Source organism: Aythya ferina (assembly GCF_964211825.1).
Source record: "Aythya ferina genome assembly, chromosome: 3".
Taxonomy (NCBI): Eukaryota; Metazoa; Chordata; class Aves; order Anseriformes; family Anatidae; genus Aythya; species Aythya ferina.
Window position 1 is genome coordinate 67923657 of NC_140298.1, and position 15813 is coordinate 67939469.

Sequence of the window (15813 nt, forward strand, 5' to 3'; positions counted from 1 at the left end):
TTGGAAAAGATAGTGGTCTCAATAAGTGCTAAAGAAGAGAAATACTAGAACAAGAAGTATAGATGAGATCTCCATGTGAAAACAATTCAATTTAAATGGAATTTCTCCAGTTAACCTTCCTGATTACTTTGCCACAATGGGGGATTATTTCATTCCAATCTCTCTCCCCCCCCCCCCCCCCCCCCCACACACACACACACAGTTTAATTTAATAGAAAGGTTTTAGATACTCAGTGTGTAATGTGGGGTATGCTAAAATCCAGGGATCTCCATCCTTCATGAATGTATTCTTCATAAAGAAGTCAGTTTTTCATACTGACTTTCTGCCTTGGTTCAAGAACTTCATTCAAAATAGGATAGACTTACTGGATTGCTTTTGGACCATATTAGATCTAATGTAGATTTCAGGTTGGTCTGTGGTGCTGAAAAATTGTTATGGCATTGTATCATATTACATGAGATAGTGTGAGTGTGTAAATTATGTAGACAACAGATACTGATAGTGAACAAAGTAAATAAAATTATGTTTTTACTCTATTTTACAGTTTCAAAGTTACTTCCAAATGTACTTGTTGTTGGGTCCTGAAACAGGCAAATAACTATCTTACATTTTCCCAGAGTTACAAATGAAAGTTAAAAATCTACTGGAAGTAATTTGTTACTATTATATACCATTAAAAATAACCCTTTATTTCATTTTTTTTCTTGGCCATTTGTTTTAATGGTCCTGCTATAGTGCAAAGCATATGCATTGAAAATTGTCTTTAAGGCTTGCAGTTCTTTTATGATTCATAAATAATTATAGAATAGGTCCAATTTTAAAATCATGAATGCTCTTTTATTATATGTGAGGATTAAATGGGAACTTCCCTTCATTTCTCGGAAGAGAAAGACTTCCAGCTTGGAGGAAAGTAAGACTTATGCAGTTGGACAATTGGAAAGCATTACTTAATTTAAATTAACTTTAGACGTACCTTTGTGTTTCACTTCAGTACCTTTTGATTTTTTTAAATCAATATCTTATATATCAGTAAATACTTCCATATAAAATGCTTACATTTATAGTAGCTAGTATAATACCAAGTGTAGTATAGTGGCCATAAAAATATTACTGGACATAAAATATTATTCTCTCCATAACAGAATGCTTTCAGATATTTATATAATTCTGTTTAAAATGCTCCTGGGGACATCTGCCTACGATAACTTCTTACTTGTTATTTCCTACAATAACTTACTAGCTATTTTTTTCCACGTAATTTTAGGTACTTATGTTCCTGAAGAACTAGAGCCAAGCTCTTTGTATTACTGTTTGGAAGTTAATGAAAGCTTCAAATAAACAAAACAGTATACTACTTTTCTTCATATATACAGCAAAACCTGTCTCATAGAGCCTTGTTAGGAAAGGTTAAGAGCTTTTCTGGCCTATTCTCCTTAAGACAGTTTTCCTTCATGTAGTTTTCATGCAAAAGGTCTATGAAATGCTTCCTTCCTTTAGATATGAAAATATCTAAATTTTATGATAGAGATTTAAAGAGTGTTGGAGAAAGAAGGATTGAGCTTTTTTTTTTCTTTTTTTTTTTTTTTTTTTGCACCAACGTTACATGTGCTGGACAGTGAAACCTGATGTACTGTCAGTGCTCTTTACAGCACTCTATCCTCCTTTTGGCTTCCTTGTTGTATCAGTGAAAACATGATACCCAGAGATGTTTTCAAAGCTACGTATAACACTTAACCCCTACTGTGTATGTGTTGTTTTTTTTTCCCCAAAGGATTCTCCTAAGTTAATGACACACATATGCTCCTACTTATTGAATGTTATTACCCCATTGTCAAAATATTTCCCCACAGAGGATCACTGGATAATAATGTCTTCATTTAATGATAACTTTTTTGGCAAATAGCATGTTACATTACCTCCTCCTTCTTGTATTTCTCAGAATGATTTAGTTATTTTTTCACAGTATGCCCTAGATTTTCCCTGAAGAATGTTCTGCTACTCTTCCTCATCTGGTTCAAATAATAAGAATATTTTACAAGATGATCTAGTTATTACAGCAGGAATAGCATATCAGTAGTGACTTTGAAAACTTGTTCTGATGTATTTACCTGAAGTTGGAAAATTCAGGATGCTGGCACAGTAGGTTAGCTCTCTTCCTTTCTGGTTGCTGTTTGTAACTGTGAACTGACATTTATTTTGTATTTCTTTAAAAATTTTATATATAATATAGTTATGATATCATATATCAGCTGAGCAAGCATTAGGAAAAAAAGGGGGAGGGGAACTGAAGAGTGAAGCACATGGAGATTCAAAAAATGAAAATTGTGCAGAGAATGCATTCTTGCAAATCGAATGCAACATTAACGTGCTCTGCTGTTTAGAAAGAAGGTAAACTGGTACTGATGGAAAAAGAGTGAACAAGTATTATAAGATTTTACTTTTTTACTTTGAAATAAACGGTTCAAACTATCTGGTCTTTAAGTTTAGAATATGTGTATTTTGAATATTTATTCCAATCACATTAACAGCAATGAAATAGTTCCAATCCAGAAGTGGTGATTCTCTAAGGTATTTTCCATTTCCATTCATAGTACAAATTATCAATATGGTCACATGATATATCAGAAAAATACTAATAGGAGAGTATCATAACACAGAAATTATTCTAACTGACATCTCTGCAAAAAAAATCTAGCTTTTTTTCATGATCTTTCTAAACCTGCATCTCTGATTTCTCTGTCTTGGCTATCTTACTGTCAAAAATTCAACTGAAAGTAGCCAAAACTTAGTTGATTAGCTTTTACTTGTCTTTTATATTTCTTCATTCTTGCCACTGTTTATAAGGCCAACACTCTGATGAAAGTTCAAGACTCTAAAAGGGATATTTTAGATGCTTTCCTCTTTTTTTCCTTTTTCACATCTTGCCATATCTTGGAAAAGTAACCTTTGTTTTCTTTCTTGCCCATACAGCACTCAGGCCTTTCTTTTGTATATTTGTACATAACAACTACCCTGTTTCTCTTAGAAATCTGTTGTTTCAGTTTTGTTGCTCTGTAAAGGAAGAGAAACAATACACATTCAACAATTTTACTTAAAAGAGGTGGTTATAACATTAAAACTCTAGGAATTTATAGGGTCAGGTGTTGATCTCCAGTCAATTTGGAATCTTAATATTTTCTTTATATGGCTTTGGTAAAGACTTCTTGTTGTCATGGAACATTTCCACTTCAGTAAAACAAAATAATTGTAGAACACAAATTTTTGTTCAGCTATTTTTATCAGTAATACTTCCCTTGCTACTATAAACTGTAACACACCAGGCAATGATGCATGTTTCTCTCTATTTCAGTAAACAAGCAAAAGATTTTTATTGAAGTAGAAAACATTTGATTTTGATTCTGTTCTCTCTTAGTTCTCCACAGCTCTTGATTTCTTTTTAACCTCCTTAGAACAGATATTATCCACAGTATACTAAAATGCATGATAACTATTCTGTAGTGCTTAATAAGATATCAAATCTATTTTAGTACTTTCCTTGTCTGAAGAAAAAAATCTACTTCAAAGTAAAATATCTTTCCCTCGTCTGTAAGATAACCATGCGTCTTTTGTCAAAGTACAGCATACATTTAATTGTGGGGGAAAAAAAAATCAGAGCACTGCATAATCTGATCAGTTTTCTGTTTTTCATAAAGACACTAGTTTGCATTTTTAGAAAAGATGCATGTAATTTTATTACAATATTTCATTTTTTATGACTGATGTTTCTTAGTTTGGATTTGCAAAAATCATGTTTCGTTATTATTGAGATGGCAAAGCTTTCCTCATAACTATATACATTGTTGAGTTTTTTATTTTTATTTTTTTCCTATTTATGTTTTTTTTAAGGAGTTTTCTTTATTCAAATATATTAAATATAGAAAACCTAAGTACAATTTAATATGTAAACCATTTTGTTTAAGAAAGAGACCTCACTTTTAATAATAATAATAATAAAAAGATCTCTTGTACTAAACACAGCTTCTCTTTAAAAGAAGACATTAAAATGCATCTTTTTCCTTATAAATAATGTCATTCCAAAGCCTTGGTAATCCTGGGCAGTTTTTCAAAAGTTCAGAGAAGGGGTATCTTTGACTGGTGTCCATTAATGTATCTTCTGTATGTGTCAAATCATTTGATGAGAGTATTAATACTATGAAGTCTTGTTATTTTTATCTAATTAAAAAAAAAAGAAACGTAACTGTGAGCAGCATGGCATTTGAGAGGGTAAACTGTGGAATTTGTATGAAACAAGGGCAGCTTATGTAATACACTTGAAAAGTAATTTCTGATAAGACCTACCTTTACTTTCAGAGTTAATTATTAAAATAATAACAATTACAGATGTACCTCAAAGAGAAGGGAAGATTTTGATATGAAATTCATTTTTTTCAAATACATTTTTAGAACCTACTTGACATCTTACATCTAGCCTCATAACATCAATTTTATGTTGAATACAGTTCCACAGAATAAAATCTTGTACCTTAAATAAAAAGGCAGAAAGAGACTTAATAACAAAAATGACAAAATAAATGTTTTGGTAAAAGGTACCCATAGGAGCAAGAACTATGTAGGCTTCTCTTTTAGTCAACAGATACTTATTAAAAATAACCATAACTCAGTCAAGTGAGAAATCTGTTTTATCTTATAAAGCAGTGCCTAGTGGAGTAATTCAGCTCAGATGCTCCATGATTTCAACCACATCATAATGCATAAGGCAGCACAAGTGACACAGGATATCCATCCTGTTCTGGAGTAGCACATATGAGGACAGGTTGGCTATGCAAGATATCTCAGGCAGTAGACCAAGAACACTTTTCTAGAGCTTGATTAGCTGAATTGCCCTTTAGACTATATCATCTGTATTGATCAGACCTCTACTAGCAGAAATGGGAGTTTAATGTTCTATGGATTGAGCAGGGGCATTTTTATTGTACTCAAGGAGAACTAAACACACATTTGTGAGTAAATATTAAAAGATTTTTTTTTCAAAATGCATTGAACGGAATACTACAGCCATAAATGGATCTACAAAGAGTTTACAGACTTGTAACAGGAACTGATTCCTTATATATACTTATGCCAGCACCAACCATAGGTGCATCAGCCTCAGGTGCCTTAAGCCAGTGTTTGATTCCAGTGTTTTGATTGTGCCCCAACGCCATTTCTGTTCACCTAAAGTGGCCCCTGATTGCTCACATTTCATGATTCTTACAAGACAGTACTGTAGTACTTCTTAACTCATGAACAAGGAAAACTTTACTCCTATACATGGAGTATTCTGTCTCTGACATTCCAACTTCCAAACAGTTTACCTGTTCTGCAGTTAAGCCTTCTTGCCAACTGTGCCAGATCACTCCTTGGTCAGGAATTACCATTGCTGAGCAGTTACAGTTTGAATTTCCCATTTGTAACCCCCACCAAAGTGTTTAGTGCCACATGAGTTTCCTTATGCTGTCCAAGCACCCACATAGTTAGGTATATTTAAAACCTGTGGGACACCCTTTAATTTGACTGAGCAGGAGTTAAAGACAGGGTAATACCCTATACCATGTCACAAATTCTAGCCCAGTTCAAAAAGGGGCTGGAACCAGTGCTCAGGCATCTGCCTTTTGGTGTTAGATCACACTTTGTCTTGCTGGAAACAGTTGGGAGGTTACAATTGGTCTTTACAAAATTATATTTGTATTGCCTTTGCTACAACATTCATTGTGTGTTCATATTTTTGGTTTTCATTACTATTTATTAATTACTATCAATAAGTGTGGTAAGATAAATTCCTCTCTTACTTCAGTATACTTTTTTTTTTTTTCTTGAATGTCTATCCTTATTTATGAAAATGGACACAGCAGTTTTCTCACTAAATTATTCTATTTCCCAATTACTTATTTTCATTATTCCCATTACCTACCATGTTTGTATTAGGGGCTGTGAAAAAACTGCTGGCTGAGAACCATTAAGAAAGTAAATAGTAAATTTGCTAGCAGCACTTTCATAATGAGATTTCTTTGTGTGGTCTTAGTTTTTCTGTACCTTTAAACAGATCATTTAAGCTATCTACATAGAACTCTCGTCTTTCATCTGCTGTATAGTATGATGAAATATTTTTAGTAGCCTAATAGCATAAGATAAATCACTTTAAAGTTCTTTACTTAAATAATCTTGTTTCTTAGATCAAACCTTACTTTTTTACATTTTCAGTTGCCATGTAACCAAATCTATTCATCGTAAAAATTAAAACAACAGCCAGCCAGCTCGCATTACTCGCTTCATATTCCAAAATGGGATTAATAAGGTCAATATTTATATACATATATGGTGTAAATATATGGTTTCTGTTTATGTGAGTGTTTTCATGATGCATAATATTACTCATCCCTAAAAATTACTTTCATGGACAAAATGTAATTTTTCCTTATTGGCAAGGAATGTTCAGGCTATTCAGGCTCAGAGAAATTTGTAAGAAAAGGGAGAATATAAGTACTACTGCTCAAAAGTGGCAAAGAAAAATTACATGGCAGAAAAAAAAAATGACAGAAAGGGGAATGATTGCTTATGTGAGTGTATTAGAAAATGATTATAAGCTTGGCATCTGAATTCTTTAAATGAAGGTGGGAAGTGTTGAAGACTCCTTCAGGAAAGGGGTTTCAAGGCCTAGAAGCAAGGTTAAAGAAAACTTGCTTTGAAAACTGAATTTTTAGTTAAAACATCATCTAAATTGATGATATACTAGGGAAATATTTTAATGTCTTCTAGTGCACTGAGGAAATCTGTATATAACATTCTAAATTTTGAGCAGTCACAAATCACTCATTGGGTTTTAGTTTGAATGTTTCTGAATATCATAGAGAGGAAGATACTCAGCTCAGCTGAAAAATATAGTATTTTATCTGTCTTGGAATGATTTTCACCATAAGAATCTATAAATATGCCATGATTTTGGAGTTAGCAGGTCATCTTTGCAAGTTACAGATTTCGTTACAAAATGTCCTGTTCAACTATATAGCTTTCACACTTTTATAATAATTGCTCCTTTCTTTGCACAAATTCACATGGGGTACATTGAGCATAGCGCTTGCAGAGAAGTCTAAGTTATTTACAAAATTTAGGTTTAAAAAAAAATTAGGTTACATTTCTTGACAAACTATATCAGACTGGTTGCTTTTTTTTTCCCCTTCAAATACTTGGTCTACACTGTCATAAAGCTGCAACTAAATCTAAGGTGTTGCATGATAAGGTATGCAAAGCTTTTGTCATATTCAATGTAAGATTTGAATTCTGATCCTTTAGGGGTGTGATGTTTCAAAGGATATCATTCTAGTAACTACTCAGTAGTTTGGCAAGTCTGTAGTTGCAGTGTTGTTTCTTGAACCAGCTGCACTAGTGAATATAGACAAATAGTAAGGTAAACACCTATGTATTTATTCTGTAGTTTTAATGTGATTTTCTAACATCGTAACATTTTTATTCTATTTTTGCTTACCCTCTTTTTAAAAAGCAATAACACAAATCCCTTTATTCTATACTCTCTGTATATATTTAAAATATTGCTGGTTCTATTTTGGTCTTCTTATCATAGAATCATAAAATCCTATAGATTGGAAAAGACCTTCAAGATTGCAAAGTCCAACCATCAGCCTGACCAAGCCCTGCCACTAAACCACGTCCCTTAAATACCACAAGGGATGGGGAGTCTGCCACTTTCCTGGGCAGCCTGTTTAAGCCCCCTCTCTGTGAATAAATTCTTCATAATGTCCAATCTAAACCTCCCCAGCACAATTGGAGACCATTTCCTTGCATCTTATCACCTGTCACCTGAGAAAAGAGACTGACACCATCCTTGCTGCAACCTCCTTTCCAGTTATAACTACCTGGAGAGCAAAGGAGCCCTCGGCCTCCTCTTCTCCAGAACAAACCAACCCTGATTGTCTCTGCTGCTCCTCATAACTCTTGTTTTCTAGTCCCTTCACCAGCTTCGTTGCTCTTCTCTGTATAAGTTCTAGCTACTCAATGTCCCTCCGTATCTGATCATAGAATCATAGAATGGCTAGGCTTGGAAAGGACCTTAAAGATCATATCACAGAATCGTCTAGCCCACTTCCTCAGCCACTTCTTATAAGACTTGTTCTCCAGACCCCTCATCTAGTTCTAACCTCCCTGCAGGGATGCCACTCACTAGATCAGGTTGGTCAAGACCCCATCCAGCTTGGCCTTGAACACCTCCGGGGATGGGTCATCATGTTTTCAGACATCTTATGTTTGGTTTATCCCTTATCCTGACCACTTTGGCCATTTGAAGGCCAAATTTGAAGGCCATCGGTTCTGAGTGCTTTTTTTTTTTTTTTTTTTTGTATACATTTATTTACCTTGCAGATTAAGCATTATTGTTCTATATTGAACCATTCTTCTCTAAATTTCCAGAAATGATCAGTTTTATTTGATAAGCTTGGTTGGTGGTTTTCTAGCATTTCTTTCTCTTTAAACAAAGGTACTAATTCACGTTATTTAATGTTTATAAATAGTATTCCAACTCCTTCCAGTTATTCTATCTCAGAATAAAGTATCAATAATTCTTCAAATGTTCAGTGCCTTTAATATATTTTTATGTGTATGTTTATTGCTCTAAATATTCATATTATCTCCCACTGATTATTATTTTCATGAAAGCAACGTTACATTTCTTTCTGAAATCTGTCCTGGGGGTCTACAGGGTAATTATTATGAAAATTTGTAATATGCCAGAAAATATCACTTGTGCTTTTTATGCCCTTCATTCTAATTGCTAATTCATTAATCCACATTTTCAAGTGCTCTGACCTTTTATTTCCAATGTCATTTGTCCCAAGTTGAATGAGCAGCAGCAGGTGTTTCCCTAAAAAGCAACTAACTGTTTCTCTTGTTGCTTGAGCCTTTTTTTTATTCTCTTAAAGCAGACAATATATTCTTACAGAAGCTCTCTGCAAATTCCTGTCTTGCATGTCTGAATTTATCAGTGTAATGCAGTCAGATATGCCATACTTGCTAGCATCTAGTATTCCATTTCTGTGTTGTTGCTGTTTTTATTTTAATGGAGAAAGATCAAAAAAATGGGTTCCTACATGACCATAGAATTATTAGCAATTGCAGCTTTACTGTTACTTCAAACCAAAAGTCAAACATTGGTAGCTATAGTCACTTACAAGATAGCACTTTAATTTGCAGTTATTTCTACTGTATTTCAGCTATATTCACTCTCTTATAAAGACTTTATATTATATTCCCATATAAAAATGTACAAACAGATCCTAAGTTGGATTGAATATTATGCTGAAAAAAGACATGCTTAAGAAACAGTGCAGTGTCAAGCATTGCAGAAATCCAGGAAGAAATGTCAAGGAAAAAAAAATAAAACTGTAAAATGACAAACAAAGAAATCCTAAGCCAGAAGCAGTATAGTCAAGTGTTCAAAATACACCTATTAATTCAGTGCAAAGCAAAGGAGAAGTGCATCTATGAATTTAATATGAAATTGCAGGCAAAAGGTGTGTTACAGATTTCAAGCAAAGGACAGAATGAAGTTGCAGTTTTCAACAGAAGAGCAATTGACAGTAATCATTTATTTTCAAGAGCAAGGAACTTTCACAGCATCTCATTTAATAAAACAAGATCCAGCAAAATTTCTAATATTACAGTAAAACATAAAATAATAATGCATAAACTTTTTCTGAATTTTAATAAATTTAATTGTATAACCTTTGAGATGATCACATCCTGTATGTTTCCCAAATTTTCTTAGTTATTTGATGCCAAAAGTGCATCATAGTAGCATCTTTGCATTAAGTGCTCTGAGATCTGTGGATCTTTTTTCTGATTATTTGCTCTTAGGGGTTTAAAGGACTATTAGTCTATCTGAAATTTCTTGAAGACTGAGAACTTCCTATTAATTTAACACTGTGCGTAATTTCTGTTTAGTACAGTTAGGGGATTATGGTTTTCCTTTTACTCCTCACAATTTTAATCATTACTGATTAACCTTTTTTTTCAAAATTATTTTTGTGCTATGCAAAAATAACTTTTTTTTTTTTTTTTTTTTAATAACCTTGTCTTTTTCCTTCCATCAGTCTTACCAAATACAATCTGAATTACCAAAGAATCAAACTTATTTGGTGTAACATCCATACTCTGTCTTCTGACAGTCTCCTAGATGGCGGTATTTTATTTGAAACATGGATGAAGTTCAAGCAATAGTCTATACCTTTATTTATTTATTTTGGTGTACTCAGTTGTAGTCATTATACTATTTATGCTATTTATGAAAATGATTTGGAATCATTTCAAATGAGAAGTTGCTAGCAATGGGCCAAATCAAATGTATATTAAAGGCGAATATTTTAGAGACTGACAGTGTGCAGGTGTTAATACAGAGCATATTTTAAGTCTAACCAGTGTAATCCCCATTTATAATTGTTGTTAACTGTGTGGACGTGACTGGCTAATGCAATTGGTTATATAAAATGATGCAGTTTCGGTGACAGATACAAATTTTACAGTGAATAATTAGAATTAATTTTCAGTGCATTGATAGTGAAGTGAATCATAGCCTATCAGTTAAGTGAAGTAAAGTGTTTTAAATGAAACTCCAAAATGATAAATGATTACGAATTGGATCATGGTTGGGTTCTGGGCTAGGGCTATATTCATAAAAACATTATTTTTTTTTCTTGTGTTCCTTTACAATTCCTTTACAGTCATTTTTGTTTCTACAATGACTGTGAAGAGTCATAGAAAATAATGAGGATTGTTGTTTGTGTGTATATGTCTGCTGAAGTGAAATATTTGTGAAATATAAGTGAAATATATTAGAATTCCCTGATAGAAGAGTTTATTTCTATTGGAACCTGTACATTTTATTGTGTAACTTCATGCTGCTATATTTTTATTCTGACTCTTCTGTTTCAGAAAAGGTTGGTCATTGGGGTTGGCCCCATTTAATAGAACTTAAATTACCTGGAGAAAATTGATGAAACAATTCTCTGCTCAAATATGTGCTTTTTATCCAATGAGGTAATCTGCAATTCCATTTTTCAGAACAAATCTTCGGTCAGTTATTCTTATTGGATCTGTTCATGTACCTGATACATGGATCTGCCATGGATCTGTTCCTTCCATCTCTTTCTACAATATGTGTACTTCTGTGTAAAATGCTTGATCACCACAAAGATCAAAAAACGATTAGCTGTACTGGGAAAATTGATTGGTACCAGTTTTTCCACTCTTGCTTTACTCCTCCTTTCTTCCTATTCAGATCTTATTTTAACTTTATTCCTTGCAGAAGTAATGGTTAAAAAGTTTGATTGCAGGCTTGGTAGATCAGGGATTCATAAATTGTACTAATAACTCCAAACTTGTCACAGTGTGTACTCTTAAAAAATACTGATGCGTAGCCTCTGCTTTGGTTTTCCTTATTTGGAAAGGAATATTATTTCCTTATTTCCTTATTTTGGTGAGTGAAGAATTTTGAAAGACTTGCAGATGACAGAATCACAGAATCACCTAGGTTGGAAGAGACCTCCAAGATCACCTAGTCCAACCTCTGACCTAACACTATCAACCAACGCTCCCAGGTCCTTCTCTGCCTGGCAGCTTTCTAACCACTCATCTCCCAGCCTGTAGCACTGATTGGGGTTGTTGTGCTCCAGGTGCAGGACCCGGCACTTGGCCTTGTTGACCTTCATACAGTTGACCTCAGCCCATCAGTCCAGCCTATCCAGATCCTCCTGCAGAGCCTTCCTACCCTCGAGCAGATCGACACACGCACCTACCTTGGTGTCGTCTGCAAACTTCCTGAGGGTGCACTCAATCCCCTCATCCAGATCATCGATAAAGATATTCAAGAGGACTGGCCCCAGTACCGAGCCCACAAGTGACTGGCCTCCAACTGGATTTAACTCCATTCACCATGACTCTTTGGCCTGGCTATCCAGCCAGTTTTTAACCCAACAAATCGTACACCAGTCTAAGTCATGAGCAGCCATTTTCTTGAGGAGAATGCTGTAGGAAATGGTGTCAAAAGCCTTCCTGAAGTCGAGGTAGACCACATCCACAGCCTTTCCCTCATCCACTAAGCACGTCACTTTGTCATAGAAGGAGATCAGGTTTTTCAAGCAGGACCTGCCTTTCATAAACTCATGCTGACTGGGCCCGATCACCTGGTTGCCCTGCAAGTGCCACGTAATGACACTCAAGATGGTCTACTCCATGAGCTTCCATGGCACTGAGGTCAAACTATAGCTTCCCAGGTCTACCCTCCGGCCCTTCTTGTAGATGGGCATCACATTTGCTAGCTGCCAGTCAACTGGGACCTCCCCTGACAGCCAGGACTGCTGATAAATGATTGCAGATGGGCATCATGTATTTATAAAGAAAGCACAACAAAATAATGTTATTAATATTGTTTCTGATACTAAAAGAAAAAGCAAAAATGTTCAAATGTACTGTATTGCAATTTATCTTTCCCTCATTTCCAAAGAATTTCAAAACATCTCAACATTTCATAGAGAGTGAAGAGGATGGACAGTGGATTTTTTGGAATATGTCAACTTTCAACAAAGCATTTTTATAAAGCAGTTTCAGGGTGTGGTAGCAGAAATGTGCATCTGGGAATGATGCCCAAGATACAATGTCAGCCATACCATTTGGGGAAATAAGAGATATTAATGCTGAACTGTTATCTTTGCAGCATCAAAGTTATATTAGTTGTTTAAGAAATTTAAACAGCTGTTTAAATTAGAAATTAAACAGATGTGAAGGAAAATTAAAAATGCTACTTAAGTACAGAATACATCAAATGAAACTGACTTTCTGTGTCTTTTGCCTGTCTGTATGTTGGAAGAAAGTCATGTAACTTTTCCACAAATGCTTGAAATTGGTTTGTACAGTCACCTTTTTCTTTACCTCTGAAAGCCTGATTAGCAGTAATGTGTGGTAACTTTCAAAGATGAGCAAATTCTCTTCCCAAGTATCCTGAGAATATATGAAATATATATATACACATATTTATGTGCATACCTTATGATAGCATATATGTGTCTTTAAGGAATGGATGTATATTTTTGTTTGTGTGTGTGGCTTAGTGCCAGTAGAGACTGAGAGGCAATATAAACACTTGCTAGAAATTTTTTTACTCAGGATATTGTATAACTGACTGACATAGTAAGATAATGCTTTATGCTTTATATATATAAAGCCATGCAGTTTTAAAAATGGCTAGAAGTTGTTGTTTTTTAAGGTTAAAAAAGTATTAAGATTGAAGAAATAGCTTTTACTTCTTGTTCTGATTAGAAGTGTACACAATAAACTGAATGAAATATTTTTTTTTAGTATGGAAAATAGGCTGTAGACAAGAAAACTGTTTTGTGTCTGAGGCATGATGGATTGTTCCTTAAAAATAGAAGACATTTAAATATATATATTTATATATTCCTTTTGTTACGTGGACTCATGAACTCTTATTCTTGAAGTGTCTTGTCAAAAAATCTTAAACACAAATTCTCAATTCATTCTTAAAATGCATAGAAATTAATTATCTTCATTAGGTTTTTAACAGTTTACCAGGATAGAAAACTAATGAAGCCCTTTCAAAGTCCCATGCAGCATTCAGCTCTGTCAGTTCCATGTCTGACGATTTTCAAGTTAATTTGATAGTGATCTTTCCAGCCCTTAAGAGAATTAATGTAATACTATCATATTTGATAACTCCAAATTATAAAGACAAAACTATTGTATGGTTTACACTTGTATTATTTTTATAGCATAATAATAAGGAAAAAGTGTGTCAGTTATGAAAAAAACACAGTAGCATCATTGTTCTTCTCTGGACTAATCAAGTTAGTTGCTATTAGAAACCTGCATGGAGGCGGTAGAGTTTTGCTGACAAAGCAGCTTAGATTACAGTGGTAACACAATTTTGGGTGTCATTCAATTGTGCCTGGAGTGGAATAGAATAGGTATAACCAAAGAGTGCAGTTGTACTCACCATGCTGTATGGAACTGAGAAATAACACATTTTAATATTAGACTTAATGGTCCTGTATGTAACTTGTTACCATGTTTTCTGTAGAACATCGGCTGAATTATTTTCTTGATCTAAATATTTAAATTTATCAGCTAAAGGTATGTGTAAGCAAATTGTTTTGTAGTGGAGCCATCAGACAAGTACATATTTTTTTTTTTTCACTTAATTCCCCAGTTTAAACCAGTAACATAGAAATAAGAGATATGTGATAAATGGCATATTTTAAAAATTAATTTATTGTAATATCTGAGAAATTTCTTGAGGGCCACATCCAATTAGATTTTGACTGTGTCTAAGGATGGAAACTCTGCAGCAGGCTGACCAGAGTGGTTGTAGTGTTTGCCCATCCTTACAGTGCAAAGTTTTTTTTTCTTGCATTTCAGTTTTGTCCATTGTCTCTTCTCCTTTCACTAAATACTGCTGAGAAGGGTCTTCTTCACTCCCTGTAGTGTAATTGCCTAAAGTAACTAGGAAAATAAAACTAATATTCACATATTAAAGGAAACGTACAGCATTAAAGAGGCTTTCAGGGCAGGGTGTAGCTGCATCACCTGTGCATTCCCTAGGCTCCCAACCTTAGATGCTGTCGCACTGGGGGAACCTGGTGTGCTGGCTCTAAGGAACAGTACGGAGCATAGAGCGGAGTAGAGGCACCGTGGCTAGGCTCTGTGGCCAGGTGGGGACTCGATTGTTCTTGTGCACACTGAGACTGATAAGCTGCACTTTTGCTATCCTGAGCCGACGACCTGTCATGTTTTTGACAAAATGCTGTACTCTAGTGTACTTTTGCTCATTATAATATCATTGTAATACCAAAACACACCTCCATCCAAAAAGCTACCTGCCTCCAAGGTGTGACCACCCCTCACTGAGCATGCACTCTGAATTTCTCGGGGCCCATACCTTTAAACAGAGACAGGAAAACTTTTTACCAACCGTAACTAAGATATGCTTGACTAGAGTCACTCAAGCTCCAGCTAAAATATAGAAAATAATATAAATTGGCATAAGGGAGAGAGGATGTTAGGGAAGATACCACCATGAGGACCTCCTGACTTCTGGGATCAGTCAATGGGCTGAGCCTCTTTTCCCCCCACCCCATTGGGACGCTTTTGGGTGAGACTTGAACACTTGGTTTTACTGTGTGTCTCCACGATAACTTAGAAATCTCTATAGGGTCTCTGTGAGTTTAAATGTGTTAATTTCTAGGCTGTGCATCTGTATATTTCATTCATGCTAGCTTGCTTTTGCAGACAGTAAATTATCGCCAGCAATCCAAAGAACCTGTGTACCAGTTGCTGTAATAAATTGCACTTAATTGCATTGTTGCTAGCCTTGATAGTTCTCATTGAGTACAACTAGAGTAAGGGTATGTAAAGTTGTTGGAGAATCCATGATTGTGACAGTTTGGTATCCTGAATCCAACCAGACCCACATCAGTTATTATGTTATTGTTGAATCTGTGACCATGATAGTTCAGTATCCTGAATCCGACGAGACCCGTAACTGTTAATCGGCTACACCACTTAATGCAATACTCCCCTGTACCAGCTTTTTGTGTTGATCAGGTTCCCCTGAGCCATCTGTTGTCCAGGCTAAGTGGTCTCAGATCTCTCAGCCTCTCTTTGTATGGCAGGTCTCTTACTCATCCCTGTAGCCTTTTGCTGGTCTCACTCCAGTATGTCCCTGTCCCTCATGTAGAAGGGAGCCAAGACTTGGA

At 34.9% G+C, this 15813-nt stretch overlaps 1 protein-coding gene across 6 annotated transcripts in view; it reads left to right on the forward strand.

The window, feature by feature from the left end:
- Positions 1-15813, forward strand: part of GRIK2 (glutamate ionotropic receptor kainate type subunit 2) — a 444423-nt gene that overhangs the window by 266001 nt on the left and 162609 nt on the right. The window contains exon 13 of one of the 6 annotated variants that reach the window (XM_084513445.1): positions 1155-1345. The exons of the other annotated variants lie outside the window; for them this stretch is intronic. The gene's annotated coding sequence lies outside the window, so the exon portion shown is untranslated. Of the gene's footprint in view, positions 1-1154; positions 1346-15813 lie in introns of those variants that run through there. 6 annotated transcript variants of the gene reach the window in all.